This window comes from Amblyomma mixtum, chromosome 8, assembly GCF_055824585.1.
Source record: "Amblyomma mixtum isolate Tamu chromosome 8, ASM5582458v1, whole genome shotgun sequence".
NCBI lineage: Eukaryota > Metazoa > Arthropoda > Arachnida > Ixodida > Ixodidae > Amblyomma > Amblyomma mixtum.
The window spans coordinates 30,932,483-30,954,493 of record NC_143019.1 but is presented as its reverse complement, the minus strand read 5'-3'; the positions used below and the strand labels follow the sequence as shown (position 1 = coordinate 30,954,493).

Below are 22,011 nucleotides of genomic sequence, written 5' to 3'. Positions count from 1 at the left end.
TTGTTTGTCACGTGCACCTGTCGACGTTGCTCCGGCCGAAACGGAGGACGACTTCCCGTTTTTTGCTCTCGTCACGTCGTCCGATATGGCCCGGCGTCAACGGGCTGACTCAGAGTTGCGTCCGCTCGTCGAGCATCTGGAGGGCCTTAACGTCGCTGTTCCGCGGCTTTTCGTTCGAGGTTTGGGTTCCTACAGTCTCCGAGATGGCGTCCTTTACAAGAGGAACTTCGCCCATAACACGGAAACCTTTCTTCTGGTTGTGCCATCCGAACTCCGTCCAGAAATCTTGCACGCCTGCCACGACGAGCCATCGGCTGGCCATTTGGGTGTTACGCGGACGTATGCCCGCATTCGTGCGAAGTATTACTGGCCAAAGTTGCTCTCATCAGTCCAGCAATATGTGAGGACCTGCCGTGACTGCCAGCGACGAAAGACACCACCAGTTAAACCCGCAGGGCTTCTCCAGCCCATCCCACCGCCTACAACACCTTTCCAACAAGTGGGCATGGACTTCCTGGGCCCATTCCCATTGTCTTCCTCTGGGAACAAATGGATTGTTGTGGTGACGGACTACTTAACGCGGTACGCCGAGACACAGGCGCTCCCCCACGCTAGTGCTGCAGAAGTGGCTCAGTTTTTTATGACATCAATCGTCTTGCGTCATGGTGCGCCATCAGTCGTCATCACGGACCGTGGAACCGCCTTTACGGCGGCATTAATGCAATCTCTCTTCGAACTCACTCACACCAGTCACCGGAAGACAACAGCCTATCATCCCCAAACAAACGGCTTGACTGAACGCCTCAACCGGACGCTTGCAGATATGCTTGCTATGTATGCCGACGTTGCGCATCGTACGTGGGACGAAGTTCTTCCATATGCAACCTTCGCCTACAATACGGCAGAACAGGAGACTACCCTTCTTACACCTTTCCAGCTGGTCTACGGACGGTGTGTCACTGCCATGCTGGATGCTATGCTACCCGCTGCTCACAACGACGGAGACATCGGCCCCTACGCTGACGTTGACGCATTCGTCCAGCGGGCTGAAGAAGCCCGCCAACTCGCAAGGTGCCGGATTCGACATCAACAACAACTCGACGCTGGTCGCTACAACCTCCGACACCGATGCGTTCGGTACGAGCCCGGGGACTCTGTATGGGTATGGACACCTGTGCGCCGCCGCGGACTCTCCGAAAAGCTCCTCCGACGCTACTTCGGTCCGTACGAGGTGCTTCGTCGTATAAGTGATGTCACATACGAAGTTGTTCCGCGGGACACGACCTCCTTACCACGTCGGCGCCATCCGACCGAGACTGTCCACGTGGTGCGCATGAAGCCCTACCATGACAGGCTGCAACCCGCCGCTTTACCAGCTTAACAGCTCTCTGTATTCTCTGCCGTCCGCCGTCTATACCGAACATAACCTTTGCTGTCCGTTGCGATCACAAAAATGAACAAGGGAGGGGAAAACCTCAGGTTGCTTGAGCCAACGTTTCGACAAGGGGACTTGTCTTCGTCTGGGCAAAGCGTTCATCATTGGCACGGATTAAATAGGGCTTTCGCTCCGAGGAGGAAGGCCCCGGGGGTGGGGAAGGAAAGTGGTGTGAGAGGGGATGCGTGTCAGGAAGGGGAGGGAGGTGAACCTTGATTCGTTGTTCGTTTCCGGCGTCGGGACGCCGCCTTGATGGAGGGGGTAATGGCGCGTGCTCATGGGAGCGCGCCGACGATGAAGACGAAGTGTGCGTGTGCCGGTGGACAAAGACGAAGTGTGTGTGTGGTTCGGACAGCCATCTTGTGGGTTCTCTGCTGTGCGCTGAGCTTCGCTGAAACTGTGATCTGTGCCGGTCCTGTCTTCGTAACAATATATATATATATATATATATATATATATATATATATATATATATATATCTGCCAAAAATGTTCAGTTATGACCATTACGAAAAGTGAGGAACACCACCTTGATAAATTAATCTACAAGTTTTCACGTGCTTAAAGGAATAGATACACCGTTCTTTGATCTGTGATTTATAGCTTGTAATGATGCTTATCAGAATGTTACACACGGATGAGCAGGAGACATTTTTTTTTTCATTTTACTACCTTCAAGGCCAGCGGGCATAGCAGAAAAGAGTGCGGGTGCATTAGAAAAATTTGGTACAAAAAACACAGTGTAGTGAATATGTACATAAACAAAGGAAATTGTTGATGTCTGGGAAACAGGTTGCATAAATGCACTAAGGATAGGTAACAAAAAATGTCTCACAGAACAAGCAAGCAAAAAAGCAGGCAGGCATAAGTAACTATTCCAAACAAATGCAGAAGAAAACCGACAGTCGAGGCAAAGATATAATACAAAGAGCACGCATTACAAAATGTTCCTGCAGTAAAGAATGAAACGAAGCCATGGCAGGCAACACCCTCATGAGGTTATGTCATGTAATTAGCAGGTTATTTAAAGCAACTGCTTAGAATTCAGCCTTATCAGCTTTACCAACGACAGTGGGGAAGGAGATTTACATAAGACAGCTAAATAATTCAATACCGATTATCTTCTCTCCCCTGTTTTGTATTGAACAGCCGAGCGAGGACTACAACATCAAAGTTCAGCGTAGGTCACGTGAAGAACGCAAAACACAGGAAGAGAATCGCTACTCAGTCGTTAATTACTGCAAAGCTAAGTGAGCATTCCTTGGCAGAAATCATAGGAAGGGAAAAAGTACCAGTTATATCCCAGTTTTTTCAATCGACTACATACCCTAAACTGAGTTTTGACATTAGTCACTGGTGAACTGTGAAACGAGGTCAAGTGAGGAAAAATAGGCTTTTCTAAATTATTTTGTGGGTGTGGTTAAGATAGCATGAAAAACCATGCATAGTAACAATTTATGTATCATTTTACAAGAAGGAACTTCAAAGGAAATATAGTGTCTGCACTTTCATTTCAGGCAGAAATGGTGCCCGGAAATGATGCACAGTGGACATTATGGATAGCGAACGCAACAATTCTGTACTGTACCTGGCAAATATAACTGGTCCTCAGATAGAAAAATAACCTACTTGAGCCTCGTACCGCATCTGAATTAAAAAATAAGATGGACTATCTGCTGGAGCATTTCAATCCTGTCAGATAGGACAGACAAGGTGGCAAACAATTAACTAGGATTGAAATAAGCTTTCACTAATGGAAAAAAAACTGTGTAACTGTGCTCTTTCAAAAGATTTTCCTATTTGAACTGTTATGCCTTAAACCTCTCAGGCTGCAAAGCAGAAACAAAGGACAGAAATCGAACTTGGTTCAAGCTGCAATCAACAAAACGGGTATATGCCAGCACAACAGTATGGGACAGTATGTGTTTACATCTTTGAAAAATGTTCCCTGCGAAGTGCCAAACAGAACTGGAAATATATGCCAGACAGTTTGCCATATCGAACCGAGGAAACATTGCGCTGGTGTGAGACGCGTTAAACACTGGACAGAAAGGAGGACTATCTCCTGGAACGTTTTGAAGGCTCTGTCGGGTGGGACAGTCGAATCGCCATACAATTTACCAAGAGCATAAGTGGATTTCAGTAACACAAAGTGCTTGCGCTCTTTCAAGAGATGCCTCAAATAAAGAATTAGGCCTTAAACTTGTCAAGCTGCAAACCAGAAACGGAGGTCTGAAATTGAGCATTGTCCAGGTTGCGATTAAGGAAACGAGTATGCCAGCACAAGCGTATACGACAGTACATCTTTAAAAATTGTTCTCTGCACACCATTGAAGAGAATGGAAAAATTATTCCAGACAGTTTGTTATACAGGGCTAAGCAAACATTACGCTTGTGGGAGATGCTTTCAACGATGGAAAGAAAGATGGACTCCATTTCCTGGAACATTTCGAAGGCTTTGTCAGATGGTGGAGTCAAATTACCGTACAACTTTCCAGGAACATGATAGGCTTTGAGTAGCATAAAGTACTTGTGTGCCTGTACTGTGCCATGCTCTTCTCTGAGAGTATCCGAACAACTACAGCCCTTGGAGTACTTATCGAGAAACATTTTGATGAGATACCCAGCAACATAATACGGTACTGAATCATCAACAATATGAGATTCCTTCAGTGAAGAAATTGTCTGTATATCCTGAAGTGCTGGAAAGTTATCCGAACAAGACTGCTCAACATGATCACCAAGAGATGGCCTTTGCAATGAAATTGAAGACAGTTCACGAAGAAGCACGGTGTGATCTTCCTCAACATTTCCTTTGTCTGAAAGTTTCATGATCTTGTTAAGCATGATGTGTTTTAGGCCACATATGAAATGGGGGACAGTGGGGTTTGAGTTACATCCCTGCCTTTGTCTAATGCAGCCGAATATATTGCCACCGTACGAACCATTCAGTGGCGCCGTACCGCGGCCGAACTATTTAAGCTGGGATTTGCCAAGCCTTGGGCACTCGAGGGGCTCGAAGAACGTCGTCTTCCTCGCTCGAGCTTCCTGCTGGCTGGAACGCCCACCTCGTCTACTTAGAACCTGGTCTCTTTCTTCAACCGTTTGTCGGTGACATATTTGGTGGAGGTGCTGGGGAACGTCCCATGTACACTGACTCCGAAGACGCCTTTGAAGCCAGTTCCCAGGGCGTAGACACAACCCCCGTGCACAAAGCGAGCCGCCGCCTGCTAGGCCTACAGCCAGAGTTTAGTGGCCTGACAAAACCGTCAAGGGAGATGACAACAACCACTGGTAGCCAGACCACTCAACGTTTTGGAGCTGACGCTCCGTTCGTGCTCCACGCGCCCCGGTCACCGCCGACGTTCCACGGAGACAGGTTTGAAGACGTTGAAGATTGGCTGGCCAGTTTCGACCGTGTGGCAGCCTTCAACCAGTGGGACGGTGAGCGCAAGTTGAGGAATGTCTACTTCGCGCTAGAGGACTCGGCAAAGATCTGGTTCGAGAACCACGAGACCTCTTTTGCCACCTGGGAGGTTTTTCGGCGTGAGTTGCTGGCGACATTCGGCAACAGTGAAAGAAAAGAGAAGGCGGAAGTCGCTCTGCACTCCAGGTCGCAGCAGCCAAATGAGAGCGTCACCATGTTCGTTGAGGACATGATGCGTCTCTTCAATCGAGCCGACCCTGCTATGCCCGAGGCCAAGAAAGTGCGCCACCTAATGCGCGGCGTAAAGGAGCAGCTCTTTGCCGGACTGGTCCGTGACCCGCCAAGAACAGTGGCCGACTTCACAAGGGAGGTAGCGGGTATCGAGCGCTCTCTGCAGGAGCGAGGCGCGCACTACGGACGTCAGGCTACCGTAGCAGCCGCTTCCCAGTACACGCCTACGTCGCTGCCCGCCGATGAGCTTCGGGAGCTTGTAAGAAGCCTCGTTCGCGAGGAACTGGCGAAACTTCGCCTTGAAGTTCCACAGGCCAGTGTCGCTGCCGTAACGGACGTGGTCCGTGACGAAATCCGACGAGCTGTGCAGCCGCCTCCCGCTCCACACCCGGCGCCCTCCGTTATGACGTACAGCGAAGCACTACGATGTCCTAGGCCAGCGATGCAAGCCTTTTCCCCCGTCGTTCCCGTGCCAGTACCATCCCTGCCAGTACCTGCCATGCCAGTACCACCCGTGCAGCAGGAGTACAGGCCCCCCATGAGCAAAGCGCACGTGTGGCGTACGCCAAACAATCGGCCGCTCTGTTACCACTGCGGGGAGCCCGGCCACATCCTCCGTCAATGCCCCTACCGCAGAATGGGCTTAAGGGGGTTTTCACCTGATGCACCTCGACCACGCTACGGTGAAAGACCACGGGATATCGAGATGTACCTGGCTGATAACGTGCAGTCCTCGACCCCGCAGCGACGCCAGTCCCGATCGCCATCCCCAAGGCGGTTCTCTTCGCCCGGCCGCCCGTCGTCCTCTGGCCAGTTCAGAGGCGCATCTCCACATCGGGAAAACTGAAGACGGCGTCCTCCTGGGGTAGGGCCGCCGCTACTGGAACGTGTCAAGAGCCTCCACCCGAACATTCGCCGCGACGCTCCGATCAACGACGACGTGACCCGACGACATCAACGACGCGCTGTGACCGACTGGTTTCCGCCGAAATTCCGGTATCCGCCGACAACCATGACGTTACCGTACTCGTGGATACCGGCGCCGATTTTTCTGTAATGAGCAGTCGGTTAGCCACAGCCCTGAGGAAGGTTCTAACTCCTTGGTCCGGGCCGCAGATCCGGACAGCTGGTGGCCATGTCGTAACTCCGATTGGTGTCTGCACTTCGCGAGTCCAGATCCGCGGTGTTACTTTCCCTGGTTGCTTTGCTGTGTTACCCGAGTGCTCCAAGGACCTCATACTCGGTTTGGATTTCCTTCAGGAGTACGGTGCCGTCATCAATCTTCAGGAGCTAATCTTGTCGTTTTCCACCCAAGGTCCTGTCGACGACGATGCCGAGCCACGCAGGGCTAAGCTATGCGTCTGTGACGACCATGTACTAATCCCGTCAAGAGACAGCATGTTTGTTACCGTAGAGTGCGATAACAGCCCCAGCACTCGTGGCATCGCTGAAACCAACATCTCGCTGCTCCTTGGTCGGCAAGTCTGTGTAGCTCGCGGCATTATTGAATTGAACAGTGGGCGAACCGAACTTCTGGTGACCAATTTTGGTTCTCAACCTCAGTGTTTGCCTGGCAAAACAGCTATTGCGTATTTCGAAGAACTTTGTGAATTCGCGGGACAGCACGCGTTGCCCGAAATCCCGGCATCAGTAGAGGCACCGACCACTCCCATCAAGACCGACGTGAACCCGAACCTCCCCACTCATCAGAAGCAATGCCTAGAGAGCGTTATCGAATCTTTCCGCGACTGTTTTGCATCGACCTCTAAAGTTAGGCAGACTCCGCTCACAAAGCATCGCATTATTGTTGACGCAAACCAGCGACCGTTATACCAGCCGCCTTATCGGGTCTCTTCGAAGGAACGTGACGCTATTCGCCGACAAGTTCAAGAAATGCTTCAGGACGACGTGATACAGCCGTCGACGAGCCCGTGGGCATCGCCTGTTGTTCTTGTGGCGAAGAAGGCTGGAACCCTACGGTTCTGTGTTGATTACAGGCGTCTAAACAAAGTCACCAAAAAGGACGTTTATCCTCTGCCGCGGATTGATGACTCCCTGGACCGGCTACGCCACGCCACGTATTTCTCGTCACTAGATTTACGTAGTGGCTATTGGCAGATCGAGGTGGATGAGCGCGACCGGGAAAAGACCGCCTTTATTACACCGGATGGTCTGTACGAATTCCGGGTGCTCCCTTTCGGACTGTGCTCGGCTCCTGCCACCTTCCAGCGGATGATGGACACCGTGCTTGCCGACCTAAAATGGCAGTCTTGCCTCGTCTACCTGGATGACGTTGTCATCTTCTCCGCTGCGTTCGAAGAGCACCTGAGGCGCCTGCGCGCCGTGTTCGCCGCAACTCGTTCGGCCGGTCTTTCCCTCAAGCTCGAAAAGTGTCACTTCGCTTTCCAGGAGTTGAAGTTACTGGGCCACATCGTGAGCGCTAAGGGAGTAAGCCCTGATCCCGATAAGACTGCCGCCGTCGCTGCTTTTCCCATGCCAACCGATAAGCGAAGTGTGCGCCGCTTTCTGGGCCTCTGCGCCTATTATCGGCGTTTTGTGCGAAACTTCTCCCAGATTGCTGAGCCCTTCATCCGCCTCACGAAAGATGCCGAACCGTTCTTCTGGGGCGAGGAGCAACAACAGGCCTTCGAAGACCTCCGCACTCGTCTGCAAAGTACGCCCATCCTTGGCCACTTCGACCAGTCAGCCAACACTGAACTGCACACAGACGCCAGCAACATCGGCCTCGGTGCGGTCCTTGTGCAGTGGCAGGATGGTCTCAAACGCGTAATCGTATACGCAAGCCGCACCTTGTCACGCTCGGAGGCGAACTATTCCACCACTGAAAAGGAATGCCTGGCAGTTGTGCGGGCAGTGACCAAATTTCGCCCGTACTTATACGGCCGCCCTTTTAGAGTCGTCAGTGATCACCATTCGCTGTGCTGGCTGGCAAACCTCAAAGATCCCTCGGGGCGGCTTGCACGCTGGAGCCTTCGCCTTCAAGAATTCGACGTCACCATCGTCTATAAGTCGGGCAGGAAGCACAGTGATGCCGACTGTCTGTCTCGTGCTCCTGTTGAGGACAACGGAGCTGATCCCGACACCGATTTTGTTTTTCTCGGCGCCATCTCCACGTCCGTCCTCGCTCAACACCAAAGAGACGACATTGAACTACGGCCTCTCATTGAGTATCTTGAAGGAAGCGCTGAGTCTCCACCGCGAATCTTCTCACGTGGACTGTCGTCGTTCTGTGTGCGCGATGGCGTTCTGTGTAAGAAAAACTACCACCCGACGGAAGCTGTCTATCTGCTCGTCGTACCCGCGGCCTTGCGCGACGAAGTCCTGCAGGCGTGCCATGATGACCCATCTTCTGGTCACCTGGGTTTTTCCCGCACTTTGGCGCGGATACGCCAGAAGTACTACTGACCCAGGGTTGCTGGAGTTGTACAGCGTTACGTCAGAACTTGTCGCGAGTGCCAACGTCGCAAGACGCCACCGACGAAGCCAGCCGGACTACTGCAGCCTATTGATCCGCCACAAGCCCCCTTCCACCAAGTTGGCATGGACTTACTCGGCCCATTTCCACAGTCCTCGCTGGGTAACTGCTACATTGTGGTCGCCACCGACTACCTCACCCGGTACTGTGAAACTAAAGCTCTCCCTCGTGGTACCGCTGACGAAATTGCGAACTTTTTCGTTCAAAACATTGTGCTTCGTCACGGTGCACTGACCATCGTTGTAACTGACAGGGGAACGGCGTTCACCTCGGCGCTTACGCAGGACGTTATGCGCCTTAGCGGCACCTGTCACCGCAAAACAACCGCTTACCACCCTCAAACGAATGGACTCACCGAACGACTCAACAAGACGATCGCCGACATGATCTCCATGTATGTTGACGCAGACCACCGGAACTGGGACGCCATACTTCCTTACGTAACGTTCGCCTATAATACTGCTCTGCAAGAAACGACGCGTTTCACTCCATTTCGTTTAGTGCATGGTCGCGAAGCCACCACCATGCTGGACGCAATGTTGCTTCCGAGCAGTACTCCCTCAACTGTTGTGGGTGCTGACCACTTCGTTCGTCACGCCGAGGCCGCCCGCCAACTCGCTCGACAGCGCATACGGCACCAGCAAACCCACGACGCTCGCCGCTATAATCTCCGGCACAGAGCTGTTAGTTACCAGCCGGGCGAACAAGTCTGGGATTGGAGCCCAATCCGCATGCGTGGACGCTCCGAAAAGCTTCTGCGCAGATATTTCGGCCCCTACGAGGTACTCCGCAAAGTCAGTGATGTCAACTACGAAGTTCTTCCCCAAGGAACAGTTCGTTCCTCCAGACGGCCGACCTCCGAAGTCATCCATGTCGCCCGGATGAAGCCGTACCACGCCCGCTAGCGCTTCAGGCGTGTCTACAGCTGACGCCGGACACATGCAGCGTCCCTTCTCTTCGTGCTGCCCACTGCTGCGGCACCGAGTCGGTGCCCTTCAGAGAGGGGGAGCAATGCCACCGTACGAACCATTCAGTGGCGCCGTACCGCGGCCGAACTGTTTAAGCTGGGATTTGCCAAGCCTTGGGCACTCGAGGTGCTCGAAGAACGTCGTCTTCCTCGCTCGAGCTTCCTGCTGGCTGGCACGCCCACCTCGTCTACTTAGAACCTGGTCTCTTTCATCAACCGTTTGTCGGTGACAATATTTTCAAATGGATCCTGATGTAGGCGCCTTGTAAGGAGGAAGGTAAAGTCATACTTATTTGAAAGCTCATCCCAAATCAAAAGAATAGCCCTTATTGTAACTTGCCACCCAGTAACCGTATCTGGCTGGCGCCTGCCTTCAAACCTCCACGCAACAACCCAAGGTATGGCAGCCTCGAGGAAGTCTGTCACCTCAGAATGTCTTTCTTGAATTGCATTGCGCAATTTTTGGAGAATTTCTCCTGGGGCTGAAACTGTTCAGAGCATCGAACAACTTATCCATCCGGTCGCAAAAGTTTGCTGTGCTAAGCGCAGCGTCTGGCAAGACCTTGACATAGACAAGTGCCGTAATAGCATTGGAAACAGATGCGCTAAAGACTTGGGTTGCTCGTTTAACCTTCATATTGCTGAATGGTTTTTGAAAAATATGCCTTTACGTCAACTCTGGTGCCATTCTAAGCCGGAGCTCGTGTGTTGAATGGTACAATTTAGTGATATGTACCCAATCGACGACCTTGCTTCCAATATGCAGCTTGTGCATTTGCAGGTTGTTTCGCGTAGTTTTCACAAGGTGCGGAACATCGAAAATGAAGAAGATTCGATTATCATCGACAGTGAAAAAAGGCTGCACAACCGATACACCCAGCTGCCTGGCTAAGCTCACACTGTAGGCTCCCTGGTCACATATAATGCATTTCGCAATGATGCCAATCTCAATCAGCTTTTTCATCATCATCATCATAATCATCATCATCATCATCATCATCATCATCATCAGCCTGACTACACCCACTGCAGGGCAAAGGCCTCTCCCATGTCTCTCCAATTAACCCTGTCCTTTGCCAGTTGCCGCCACTGCATCCCCGCAAACTTCTTAATCTCATCCGCCCACCTAACTTTCTGCCGTCCCCTGCTACGTTTGCTTTCTCTTGGAATCCACTCCGTTACCCTTAAGCACCAACGGTTATCTTGCCTTCGCGTTACATGCCCTGCCCAAGCCCATTTCTTCCTCTTGATTTCAACTAAGATGTCATTAACCCGCGTTTGTTCCCTCACCCACTCCGCCCGCTTTCGATCTCTTAACGTTACACATATCATTTTCCATTCCATAGCTCGCTGCGTTGTTCTTAACTTAAGCTGAACCCTCTTTGTTAGCCTCCACGTTTCTGCCCCATAGGTGAGTACCGGTATGATACAGCTGTTGTATACTTTTCTCTTCAGGGATAATGGTAAGCTACCATTCATGATCTGAGAGAACCTGCCATATGCGCTCAACCCTATTCTTATTCTTCTAGTTATTTCCCTCTCATGATCCGGATCTGCGGTCACTACCTGCCCTAAGTAGACATATTCTCTTACTACTTCCAGCACCTCGCTACCAATGGCGAACTGCTGTTCCCTTGCTAGGCTTTTGAACATTACGTCGGCTTTCTGCATGTTAATTCTTAGCCCCAGCGTTCTGCTCTGCCTGTCTAACTGATTGATCATGCTTTGCAGTTCTTGTCCTGAGTGGCGTAGCAAGGCAATGTCATCAGCGAATCGCAAATTACTCAGGTATTCTCCATTAACTCTTATCCCTAATTGTTCCCATTCCAGTCCCCGGAATACCTCCTGTAAGCAGACAGTGAAGAGCATTGGCGAGAACGTGTCTCCCTGCCTGACACCTTTCCGTATTGGAATTTTATTGCTGACTTTATGGAGAACTATAGTAGCTGTGCAGTCGTTATAAATATCTTCCAATATTTTCACATAGCACTCTTCTACACCCTGATTCCGCAATGCCTGCATGACAGCTGACGTTTCCACTGAGTCAAATGCTTTCTCGTAATCAATGAAGGCTATATATAGGGGTTGGTTATATTCTGCGCATTTCTCTATCACCTGAATCAGCTTTTTGATGAGAGACAATAATAAGGAACACAATTCTGATGACGGTGTTGATGCATGGCCAAGTGTATAGGCGATTGGCTGAACCCATCGTTTAGATATGCCAGACAAAAGGACTACCAAGGCTCTGTCTGCAATGGCTGATGTTCGTTCAACAACATTGTCAGTAAACCCCTGTACAAGGTCTTGGTTTGCTTCATAGGACAGGTTTTTTTAAGCATCATTTCATCGAATATCAGCGAACACACACGGTCACGCTCACACCATGATCTAGTTGATGACGAAATAGATGTCAATATGCCTGGAATTGTACCAGGTGACATTCTTATGTCAGACAGCCGCCTCCTGATGGAACGTTCTGTGGGCAAGGTGAGAAAAGAGGACAAACATCGGTATGCTTTTGGGCCACGAAAATGCAAGTGCAATGCAATTTTCTTCAACCGCTGGGTAAAGCGCCTTCCCTTGTCTTTTCCTCTCATACCAACATGGCCTTGCAGAAGCTCAAACACTTAGTCTGACACATGGGGACGAATGTAGGCAAGCAGTTCGGAAATCGTGTGCACGGCTTTAACCTTTTCTTTCCGCACTCTCGCAATGGTCTTCCTGTATTTTGAGACCTGTCCTTGAAGGCGCCTGATGACGTTTTCCTGCCGAGGCCTGCATTTTGCAGGAAGTGCAGCAGAGATGCTTGCAGAACCTGTAGTCAGAGAAAGAAAATAACGAATAGCCACACAACTCAGTACTGGATGAAAGTTTCTTAAATCCTTACAGCTTTCGTTTCTCTTGTGAAAAAATTACGTACGGTATAACAGGAATGGCTGGGAAACAAAGGTTTGCCTTAAAAGTGCATAGATGTAATCTCAAGAGCAGAAAATGCCATTTGTATGAGATACACTATGCAGTTGCATGTACCCTCTACAATCAGTTAATTGGGTTGGTAAGAATCATGTAAATCATTTTATTTCAATACTTTTTTAATGAATAAACTACAATGCCATCCTTGACATGCTAAATTACAGCTGCAAATGCAGACCAAACTGGTGCAGTTTCTGCGTTTGTCTGCTATGCAGTCATTTTTTGGGCTTGTGTGTGTGTCTGTGTGCGTGTATGGCATAACGATGAAGAGGTCAAGAAGGTTTAGTACCGACTGCATTCAAGAAATTACCATAGTCAGTGTCCAAGCATATCTATCACTAAACTCTATTTGCACTTTGTGTACCTGCTTTTATACAAGTTATGAAGTACAGCTTTCAAGCACACTTTGCAGACATTACATGGAACACAAATAGTTTATGGATGTTTGCCATGAAATACAAGGCACACAATGATAGAAATGAACAGAATGAGTGTTAGGGGTAGTGATCTCTAAGTGGACACCTGCCCAAAGAGGAATTTCAGAACTTCTACTGACACACACAGGAAAGGGTGCTGTAGAAAAGAGCTTTCTGATGGGATACCCGGAGAAATTTTTTCAGGAACTGAACAAAGAACACAAAACGCATACACAGCACAGACTTGTGTTTCGAAAGACTACAGCAGACGTTTCATACTATACACCCACTAGGTAATAGGAAGAAACATAATAATGGGTGCGTTTATCTGCTTATCCGTAGGCCGTAGGCCATCTACTCCCGCCAGAGAAATAAATTTAATATCTAGGAGGTCGAAATGCATACTGACGAGTTTAGCACTTTTCCTTTTTTTCATTTGGGTTTCTTCCTTTCAATCCCCCAGCTCTTGCTTCTTGTTGATGCCACATTTAGGTTATAGTTCCGTCGATATGGTTTGCACCTTTTACGACTGTTTTCACATAGCGTCTATCTTGGGCTCACATTAAGCATTCTTCCTTGTTGATTCTATCTTTCACGCCTAGATGAATCTCCGCTGTTCCGGTTTTCACCTTTTAGACATGGCTTTTGCAGGTGCACTTTTCTGATTCTTTTGGCGCAGGTTGGTTTCATCTAGATTTAGCAGTAGTCACCTTCATTACCATAATAAACAGTGTTTATGAGCGTATGCGCATTTTACTTTTTCCCCATTTGCCCCATTTCTGACACCTGCCTTTCTCTTGTGGTCACAATGAACATTGTTGCTTTGCACTTTCGCTCTCTTCCTAGGCTTCTCGATGTGATATGTTCTAGTATTCAGTGCCGCGTGGGCTCGTAAACTTCGAGCACTTTGACTGATGACATCATATGTTCGCAAGATGTTACTGTACCAGTTCCTTCCTGATATGATGTAGTCAAAGCGACCATACTAATCAGAAAAAGGCATTGGGTTTTTACTTTTGTTTCGCTGTTACCTGCTGACTGCAGAGTACGAAAAGTCTGCTGCAATCTTTCGAAACAACACCTGGAAGTCTCCGCTGTTTGTGTATTCTGTAATCTGTCCCTGTCTCGTGCAGTTTTGAAGGCGCTGTACGAGACCAACATTTTAATGATCACAATAAGAACATTTCACCTGCTGGATAGCTCACAGGGAACAGGACTTTCATGGTGGTAACTTAAAGCTGGCTCTCCAATACCACCACAACAGGAAAAAACATTACACAAGTAGCATGAGGTGGTAAACAAATGCCTCTTACCTTCAAGTGGCATGCTTCGGTCCTCCAGTGGTTCACTACTGCTTTGAAATGCCGTGCAGCTGCCACTTGTCACGGGTTCTGCATGCAGGGAAGAAATTAAGACAGGAAACTTAAAAAGCTGATTCTCCCCAAGTACCACCGCCAAAAAAAATTTACACAAGAAGCATGAGGTGGAAAACAAATGCCTCTCACCTTCAAGTGGCATGCTTGTGCCCTCCAGTTGCTCACTTGTGCCCTGAGGTGCCGTGCAGTTGCCACTTGCAATGGGTGCTGCATGCAGGAAAGACATTTAGACCGGCAACAGCAACAGTGGGCACCACCACAAAACAGTGTGAACTACTCCATACCAAAGTAATTATGCAATAAGCAAGTGGTGCAAAATAAAAACCCCTCAACTTCAAGCACAGTGCTTGTGTTCCCTGCACTTTCCAAAATAGGCTGCCTCTCATAGTTGGCACTTGCGGGCTCTGCTATCGAAGGAAAGGAAACACACTGTATACTTCGGTCAGTTTTTCCTGCAAAAACCTCTATGCGCTTGTAGGGTTAGGTATGCCAAAGCTACCGAGATCAACACGCAAAAACACTAAGGATGCCAGTGTATAGCAGACATCATGAAGATAACAAAAATTTAGAGTGGGAGGAAAACAAGGCACCATGAGCTTTCACAAAGAAAAGAAAGTTTCCTTGAATGAACAGAAATAATGATGGATCCTCCAGGCACAGAATAAACTAGATTGAATAGGTGCCGGAACTTAAAGGCACACACAAACATGCTTCTGCAGCAATGACCAAATGTCATACCCACAATAAATACACAGGCAGTATTTTTCAACAAGCATGCAAGAGTTAATACAATGATCTAACTCAGTGAGTCTACTCACTCGTTTTCAATTAGCACAAGGACAGAATGTTTATTACGAACAAATGTGTTTGGTGCTTGAACAGACAGGAACAATGCGGTGCACTTAACAAGGACAAAAAGGAACTTTGAAACAGGACGTACGAATAGCCCACCCTTTAACACAAACACACACATCTGGATCCTAAAAGCTAGACAGGACTATCAAGCTACGTCTTTTGAAAGTGAAACGCGAGAGAGTTTTTTTTATCCATTTCATTCCCTTCTAACGGCCCTGCTCGAGTGCCTTCCTAAAGAGAATAGTCTTTTTCTGCCCCTAAAAAGGTGAGGATCAAAAAGCGTGTTCATGGCTCGTCTGCCCTCCTGAGAGAGTGACAGTGGTTGCGTCCTTCCATTTTATATGTAGTATTATGCACAAGAAACGTATTCGTTGCCATGGCCTACTCAGAAGAGCGCTGCGAACGGCATCTTCTCTTGATCGAGCTCCTGCTTTTTCAAAATAATTTGTGCTTCTGTGGCCTTCAAGGCAACCTCGCCGTCCCAGGCGATGGCGGATGACCCGCCGCCTCTGCTGCCTTCTGTGGTTAGCAGTGTGAACCGCACAGATCAAGCTGGATGCAGTATGGATCTCCCCTCAGAGCTCCCGGGGTCGTCTAGTTTCTCCGACTCGGATGACATGGAGTTCGACGGTGGCTACACCGAGATTGTGAGTCGGCGCCTGAAGAGGAAGCTTTCCAAAACCCCGACTGAGTGTGGGCCCAGTGTGCGTACGAAGCGGGCTAACAAGTCCATTGTGACCACGAAGATGCCTAACCAACACAGTGTGAGCAAGAAAACTCCTAACGAGGCCAATGTAAGTGAGCAATCTCTCACTTACACAATTTCATACATGCCTGTTGAGGATTTAGAGCATCTAAACTCCATCAACAGGCAGACTTTGACTCTTCTTCTTGAACGGCTGGTTCCGGGCCAAGTCAAAGAAGTGCGTATTAATGCAAGAAGAAATATCCTCTCTGTTGATGTCTCTAGCCAGGCCACCCTGTAGAAGTTGAAGACAGTGTCTGTCCTTGGCAACATACGAGTCCGCTCGTTCTTCGCTCATGGACTTAACACTACTGCTGGTGTGATTTCTGACGTGGACATAGAGATCAAGGATATGGACTTGGTGCAACTGCTATCAAGTTCTGTTCGCATAACTGACATCCACCATTTCGGCCAATCACGGTGTGTCAAACTAGTGTTTGAGGGTACTACTTTACCATCCCATGTGAAAGTGGGTTTTGTGAGGCACCCAGTGCGTCCTTATGTGCCCCGACCGGTGCAGTGCCGAAAATGCCAGAAGATTGGACATGTAAGTGCTGCGTGTACGAGCACTAAAGCATGTCCGGGTTGTGGTGGCGTGCACGAGAGACCTACATGTGCGATTGAGCATCCAGTTTGTGCCAACTGCAAAGGTCCTCATGAGGCAACGTCTAGGGAATGTCCGAAGGTGAAAACAGAGATGAAGATCTTGAAGAAAATGGTGAGAGACCATTCTACTCACCGAGAAGCAGCAATCGCGGTACGTCGCTCCAGGAGGAGGACACGAAACGGGCAGAAGAAATTGAACTCAGTAAATGAAGTGTCAATACATCAGGAGGACCGAGACCGCTCTGCCGCGCAGAAGCCACCACCTCCAGCTCCGCAAGAGCCAAGACTGTCAACCACCCAGGAGGACTCCGCAGAGTGGCCACCTCTACCATCGCATACTGTAAGCTCTGTGACACGTCCGCCTGTGCGTCCGCCGGATGTGTCTACAACAGATAATCAAATCAGGGCGATGCTGAAACAGCTGATAGGCGCCTTACGGCTGATAATTGCTGGAGTGGACACGCCAATTGCTAAGGCTGCTGTCCAAATTTTAGACGCTATTGAACCGGTGCTTGCCACCCTTTAATAGCAGTCAAAAATTATGGCTCTACCGTCGTCAGCACCCTCACTACAGGAGAGAATCTCTCGATCGGCAGTATTACAATGGAATGCTCGAGGTCTGCGAGGCCGCCTAGCAGATTTCAGGCAGAGGATTTTCAAGTACCGATTTCCAGTGCTTGTAATATGTGAGCCTAATATCACATCTCCTTTTCGACTGTCCGGTTATGAAAGTTTCCTCTCTGAAGCGGCTGGGCATTTGAGCAAGGTACTACTATGCGTCCGTCGTGACCTCACTTACATTCGGCATCAAATTCCTGGGGGCAGTAGCAACGAGTATGTAGCAATCACTGTGACTTTGAATGGGCGCACAATCTCTATTAAAGGTGGCTACATACCACCAAGGGGTCGATTTGATGCCCTACGACTACAATCGCTACTCGACAGCTTTTCGGAGCCCCATATAATAGTAGGAGATTTCAATGCGCATCACCACGGCTGGGGAAGCGCCATTACGAACGTTCGAGGACGGGATATCGCCACGTTCATGGACAATGCAGGTCTTGTTTTGCTCAATGATGGCGCGCCGACATTTCTACGAGGGACTACCTACAGCAGCTGCCTGGACCTTGCATTTGTATCCAGGCGTCTCTCATCGTTCGCAACGTGGTGTGCTGACATTGAAACTAATGGAAGTGACCACATACCAACGTATGTGCAGCTACGGTGGTTTCACCGTCTTCCAAATGCGAAAATACGTTGCACCGACTGGAGTGCTTTCCGCATTGCTCTAGAAGAAACCTGTGGGAACCTCGCTGATCCAACAGATGTGGAACAGCGTATTATTTCGGCCATGCAAGATACAACGCGCAAAATCTCAGCGCCCAATTCCACAGCTCCAGTGGATGTAATCTACGCGCAGCTTCGGGCGATTCGTCGGCGCGCAGAAAGAAAATACCGGAGGACAAAGGATGTCTCGGATCTCCGGGCCTCTCGACGTGCCCAAAAGCAAATACAGCGCTATTTGGAGAACCTAGGCAAACAACGTTGGCGGTCATTTTGCAGCAGATTGGATCCCCGCAAACCACTCTCCAAAATCTGGCACGTCGTTCGAGCACTGCCGACATTTCCCCAGGAGAAACACCCTTTCCGTGCATTGGCACTTTATGAAAGACGGCAAGAGCTAGAGGTGGCAGAGGATTTCTGTTCGAGAATTGCCGGAAGCGCTTCTTCACCTCGGCAGCATCGATGTGCTCCCCCCACGATGGACGATCGACTGGACACCCCCTTCACAATTCAAGAACTGAAAGCAGCTCTTTCTGCTTGTACGCATCCTTCGTCCCCAGGACCTGATGGAATAACATACAATGCGCTTCGTCATCTAGGCCCACAGGTAATGGAAGCCCTCTTAACATTGTTCAACCACTCTTGGGCCTCTGCCACTGTTCCACAGCAGTGGAAAAGAAGCCGCATTGTGGCCTTGCTCAAACCAGGGAAATCGCCACTCGACTTAGCATCCTACAGACCAGTAGCTCTGGCAAGTTGTGTTGGCAAGACGATGGAGCGTATGGTGCTAACCCGTCTAGAATGGTTCCTTGAAAAACGTGGACTATACCCTTCCACAATGACGGGTTTCCGCAAAGGCCGGTCTGCCATCGACAGTGTAATTGATCTCGTGTCAACGGTAGAACATGAAAAACGCCGTCACAGGTTGACTGCTGCTCTTTTCCTTGACATCAAGGGCGCATTCGATAATGTTCAGCATGATGCAGTACTAAATGCACTCGATGAATGTGGTATAGGCGGACGTCTACACAATTGGATTGCAAGCTATTTGACAAACCGGACAGTCTACATGGAGACTCTTGAAGGAGACACAGCAGATCATCATGTTGCTTGTGGTGTTCCTCAGGGAGGAGTGCTTAGTCCAACGTTGTTCAATCTCGTGCTCATTGGCCTTTTCAAACAAATACCGAAGACTATTTCGATATCCGCCTACGCAGACGATATTTGCATATGGACATCAAGTGTCACGCGTCCCCAAGTGCAAGCAAGATTGCAGCGTTCTGTTTCCATTACGTCTGCGTACTTGCGCCGTCAGGGGCTTGAACTTTCGCCAACAAAAAGCGTAACATTGGCTTTCACACGCAAGTTAATGGCGTGGTATCCGGTCACAATCGACGGGCAAATTGTTCCATACGTAACACATCACAAATTCTTAGGTGTTACGATAGACCGTGACCTGTCCTGGACGAAGCACATTTCTGTGCTCAAGAAAAAGCTCGACAGCCTTGCAAGCATTGTGCGGTGTATGGCAGGAAAATGTTGGGGTCCCTCTGAGCGATCTGTACTACACGTGTACCAGGCGCTGGTAGTCGGTCTTCTCAGATACAGTGCACCCGTTCTCTCGGGAGTCAGACTATCAGGCCTGCATGTGCTTGAAAGCGCGCAGGCTCGTGCTTTAAGAGATGCTTGGGTTTGCCATGTAAAACTTCTACATGGGGCACATTTTATGAGGCCCGCGCCTGCCCAGCACGAATTTATTTTCAACAGGAGCCACTTCGTGTGCATTTGCGGCATCTGACCAGGCATCGCCATCACCCCCTGACCAACATTAGTGCGGCGCGTCCAGATGCAGCCTTTTCCAGAGCCCTTTGGATGCAGCGCAATGCGGTGCCTTCGAACTACGCGCCACACCAGATTGCGGAGGTGCCACTTTGGGCAGTACCAAAACCATCTATACGGACAACAATCCCAGGGATAACAAAGAAGACGCACATTCCAACAGTCGGACTGAAACAGCTGGCGCTGTCATACATTACATCTATGTATACTAACACCCAGCATGTTTTCGTGGACGGATCCGTGACGACCACTTCTTCAGCTGCAGCGGTGATAGTGCCAGGAAATGCCTCATGTCACCGTTTCAGGCTCATGCACAAAACGTCCTCTACGGCAACCGAATTGGCAGCAATACGAGAAGCCGTCCTTTATATTGGTCACCAGCCAGCACAGCAATGGACTATATTCTGCGACTCGAGATCGGCATTGCAGGTCGTACAAACTTATATAAAACCAAGGGCATGCGAGCAGCTGGTTCAACAAATTGTGGTTTTGTCAGCCGAAGCTTTCCACCGCGGCCATATTATAAAGTTTCAATGGATACCGAGGGCATAGCGGGAAACGAGCGTGCTGACGCCGAGGCTCGGATGGCACATAGTGATGGTGCTTTCATTGAGATAGCCTTTTCTAGATCAGACATTGGAGCCTTGTTGGCGCATTTAATGCAAGTGGCAATGCAGTCGCACTGGCATGATTCGAGTCATCAACAGGACCGCGTCTGTAAGCTTGACGCTGGCTCACGATTACATTTGCCATCTATGGTGGTGCGACGTCATGGGACTTTACTCCACCGGCTACGCCTTGGCGTTGCCTACACCAAACACTATCTTCACAAGATCGGCATCGAAAGTAACCCAAATTGCGCACAGTGCCACACTCCAGAGACTATTGGGCACCTTCTTTGCGAGTGCCCGAACTATACTGCTGAAAGAAGAACATTGGAGGCGACCGTGAAAGAACTGGACTCTCGCCCTCTCTCTGAGGAAACTCTTCTAGGCGCCAGGACGAGACGTTCTGATTGGTGCCGTGTGACAAAGGCCCTGCTCAACTTTTTGTGTGAAACAGGCCTGGATACTCGTCTGTGACCGCCTGTGGACAACCTACATGGTTAATGACATGTGTCGGTGTTTGTGTCGCAGACACCAGTTATATGAGTTTTATGTGCGTCTACTAACCGCGATGCGAGTGCCAGCCAGTGTGGTGTGTGTGGTGTGTGTGTGTAGCCATCACCCGTGAAACTCATTGTATTATGCCATCATCAGCCTTCATTCGCACTTTCCTTTTCCTCCTCTTCCCTTTCCCCTGTGTGGAGTAGCAGGCCAGGGCCATGTTACCATCGGCCGACCTCTCCACCTTTCCCTCATTAAAATTCCTCTCTCTCTCTATCACATCAGCAACTCATGGCATCTCATTATACGAGTCAGGTTCTAATGCGGCATCACGGAACCAGGTTGTAGCTTGAGTGTTTGTTTTGATTTCATGACAAGATTACGTCAGGTAACTCCTGCAACGATGTTTAGACTTGACATGCGACGTCATGACAGGGTCACGTGGTTCGCGTAAGACGTTACCACTATGTAATGCAAGAGGCGCATGTGTTGCGAACTCCATCACATCTAGGGATGTCTGAATTGCCTGCAGACGGAAATGTTATTGTGACGTCGCAAACTGGCGACCAATCTGGATTTTGCATCGCAATACTGGAAAACAGCACCGACCCCGGCTCTTCTGCGACACGGGTTCCTTATGCTGTCGCGCAAGAATCGGTGCGCAATACTCTAAACAAAACAAATATGTTACCTGCAGTTGTCACGATCCACCACTGTATCGATGAGCGGGAGCAGCATACTGCAGTCAGCAACTACGGATGTTGAGAACCTTACATTTGTCATGCTCTTATACGTTAAACTGGAGACACATCCCACATGAGTCTGAAGATGGGACTGGACAAGACAAAAGACATTTTCAGTGTAGAATGAAGCACACAACATTCAATGACAAGAATAAAAACACTGGTCAAGGTAAGGCACCATATGGACAAAGAGATGGATTGCTCAGTAAAGAGTGCAAGCCACTGGACAGTATGATGACCTTGTGCCCCAAAACAGGAATGTTCCAAACACAACAGCCACAACAGGGGCAAAAATTGGCTGAGGCTTAGCTAAGGTTAAGCCTACTCAGATGCGAAGCATATTGATGGCTAGGCTTGGTAATACATGACTTTCCTTGGTTCAATACTTGGTCATTTTAATACAACCACTAGAAGTGTAGCAAGGATTGCCGTGGCAGCTATATACGGGATCATCGGTGAATTCAATGCAGAGTGTAGAACCGCTGCCTCAGCACCGGCTACAACAGCATT

The 22,011-nt window shown here is 49.4% G+C and overlaps 2 pseudogenes; one reads left to right on the top strand and one right to left on the bottom strand.

Annotated features, from left to right (window-relative positions):
• Positions 1–14,549, bottom strand: part of LOC149331902 (uncharacterized) — a 209,514-nt pseudogene extending 194,965 nt beyond the window's left edge.
• A 1,117-nt stretch (positions 14,550–15,666) lies between these two features.
• LOC149331901 (uncharacterized) lies at positions 15,667–20,803 on the top strand (annotated as a pseudogene).
• The last annotated feature ends 1,208 nt before the right edge of the window (positions 20,804–22,011 follow it).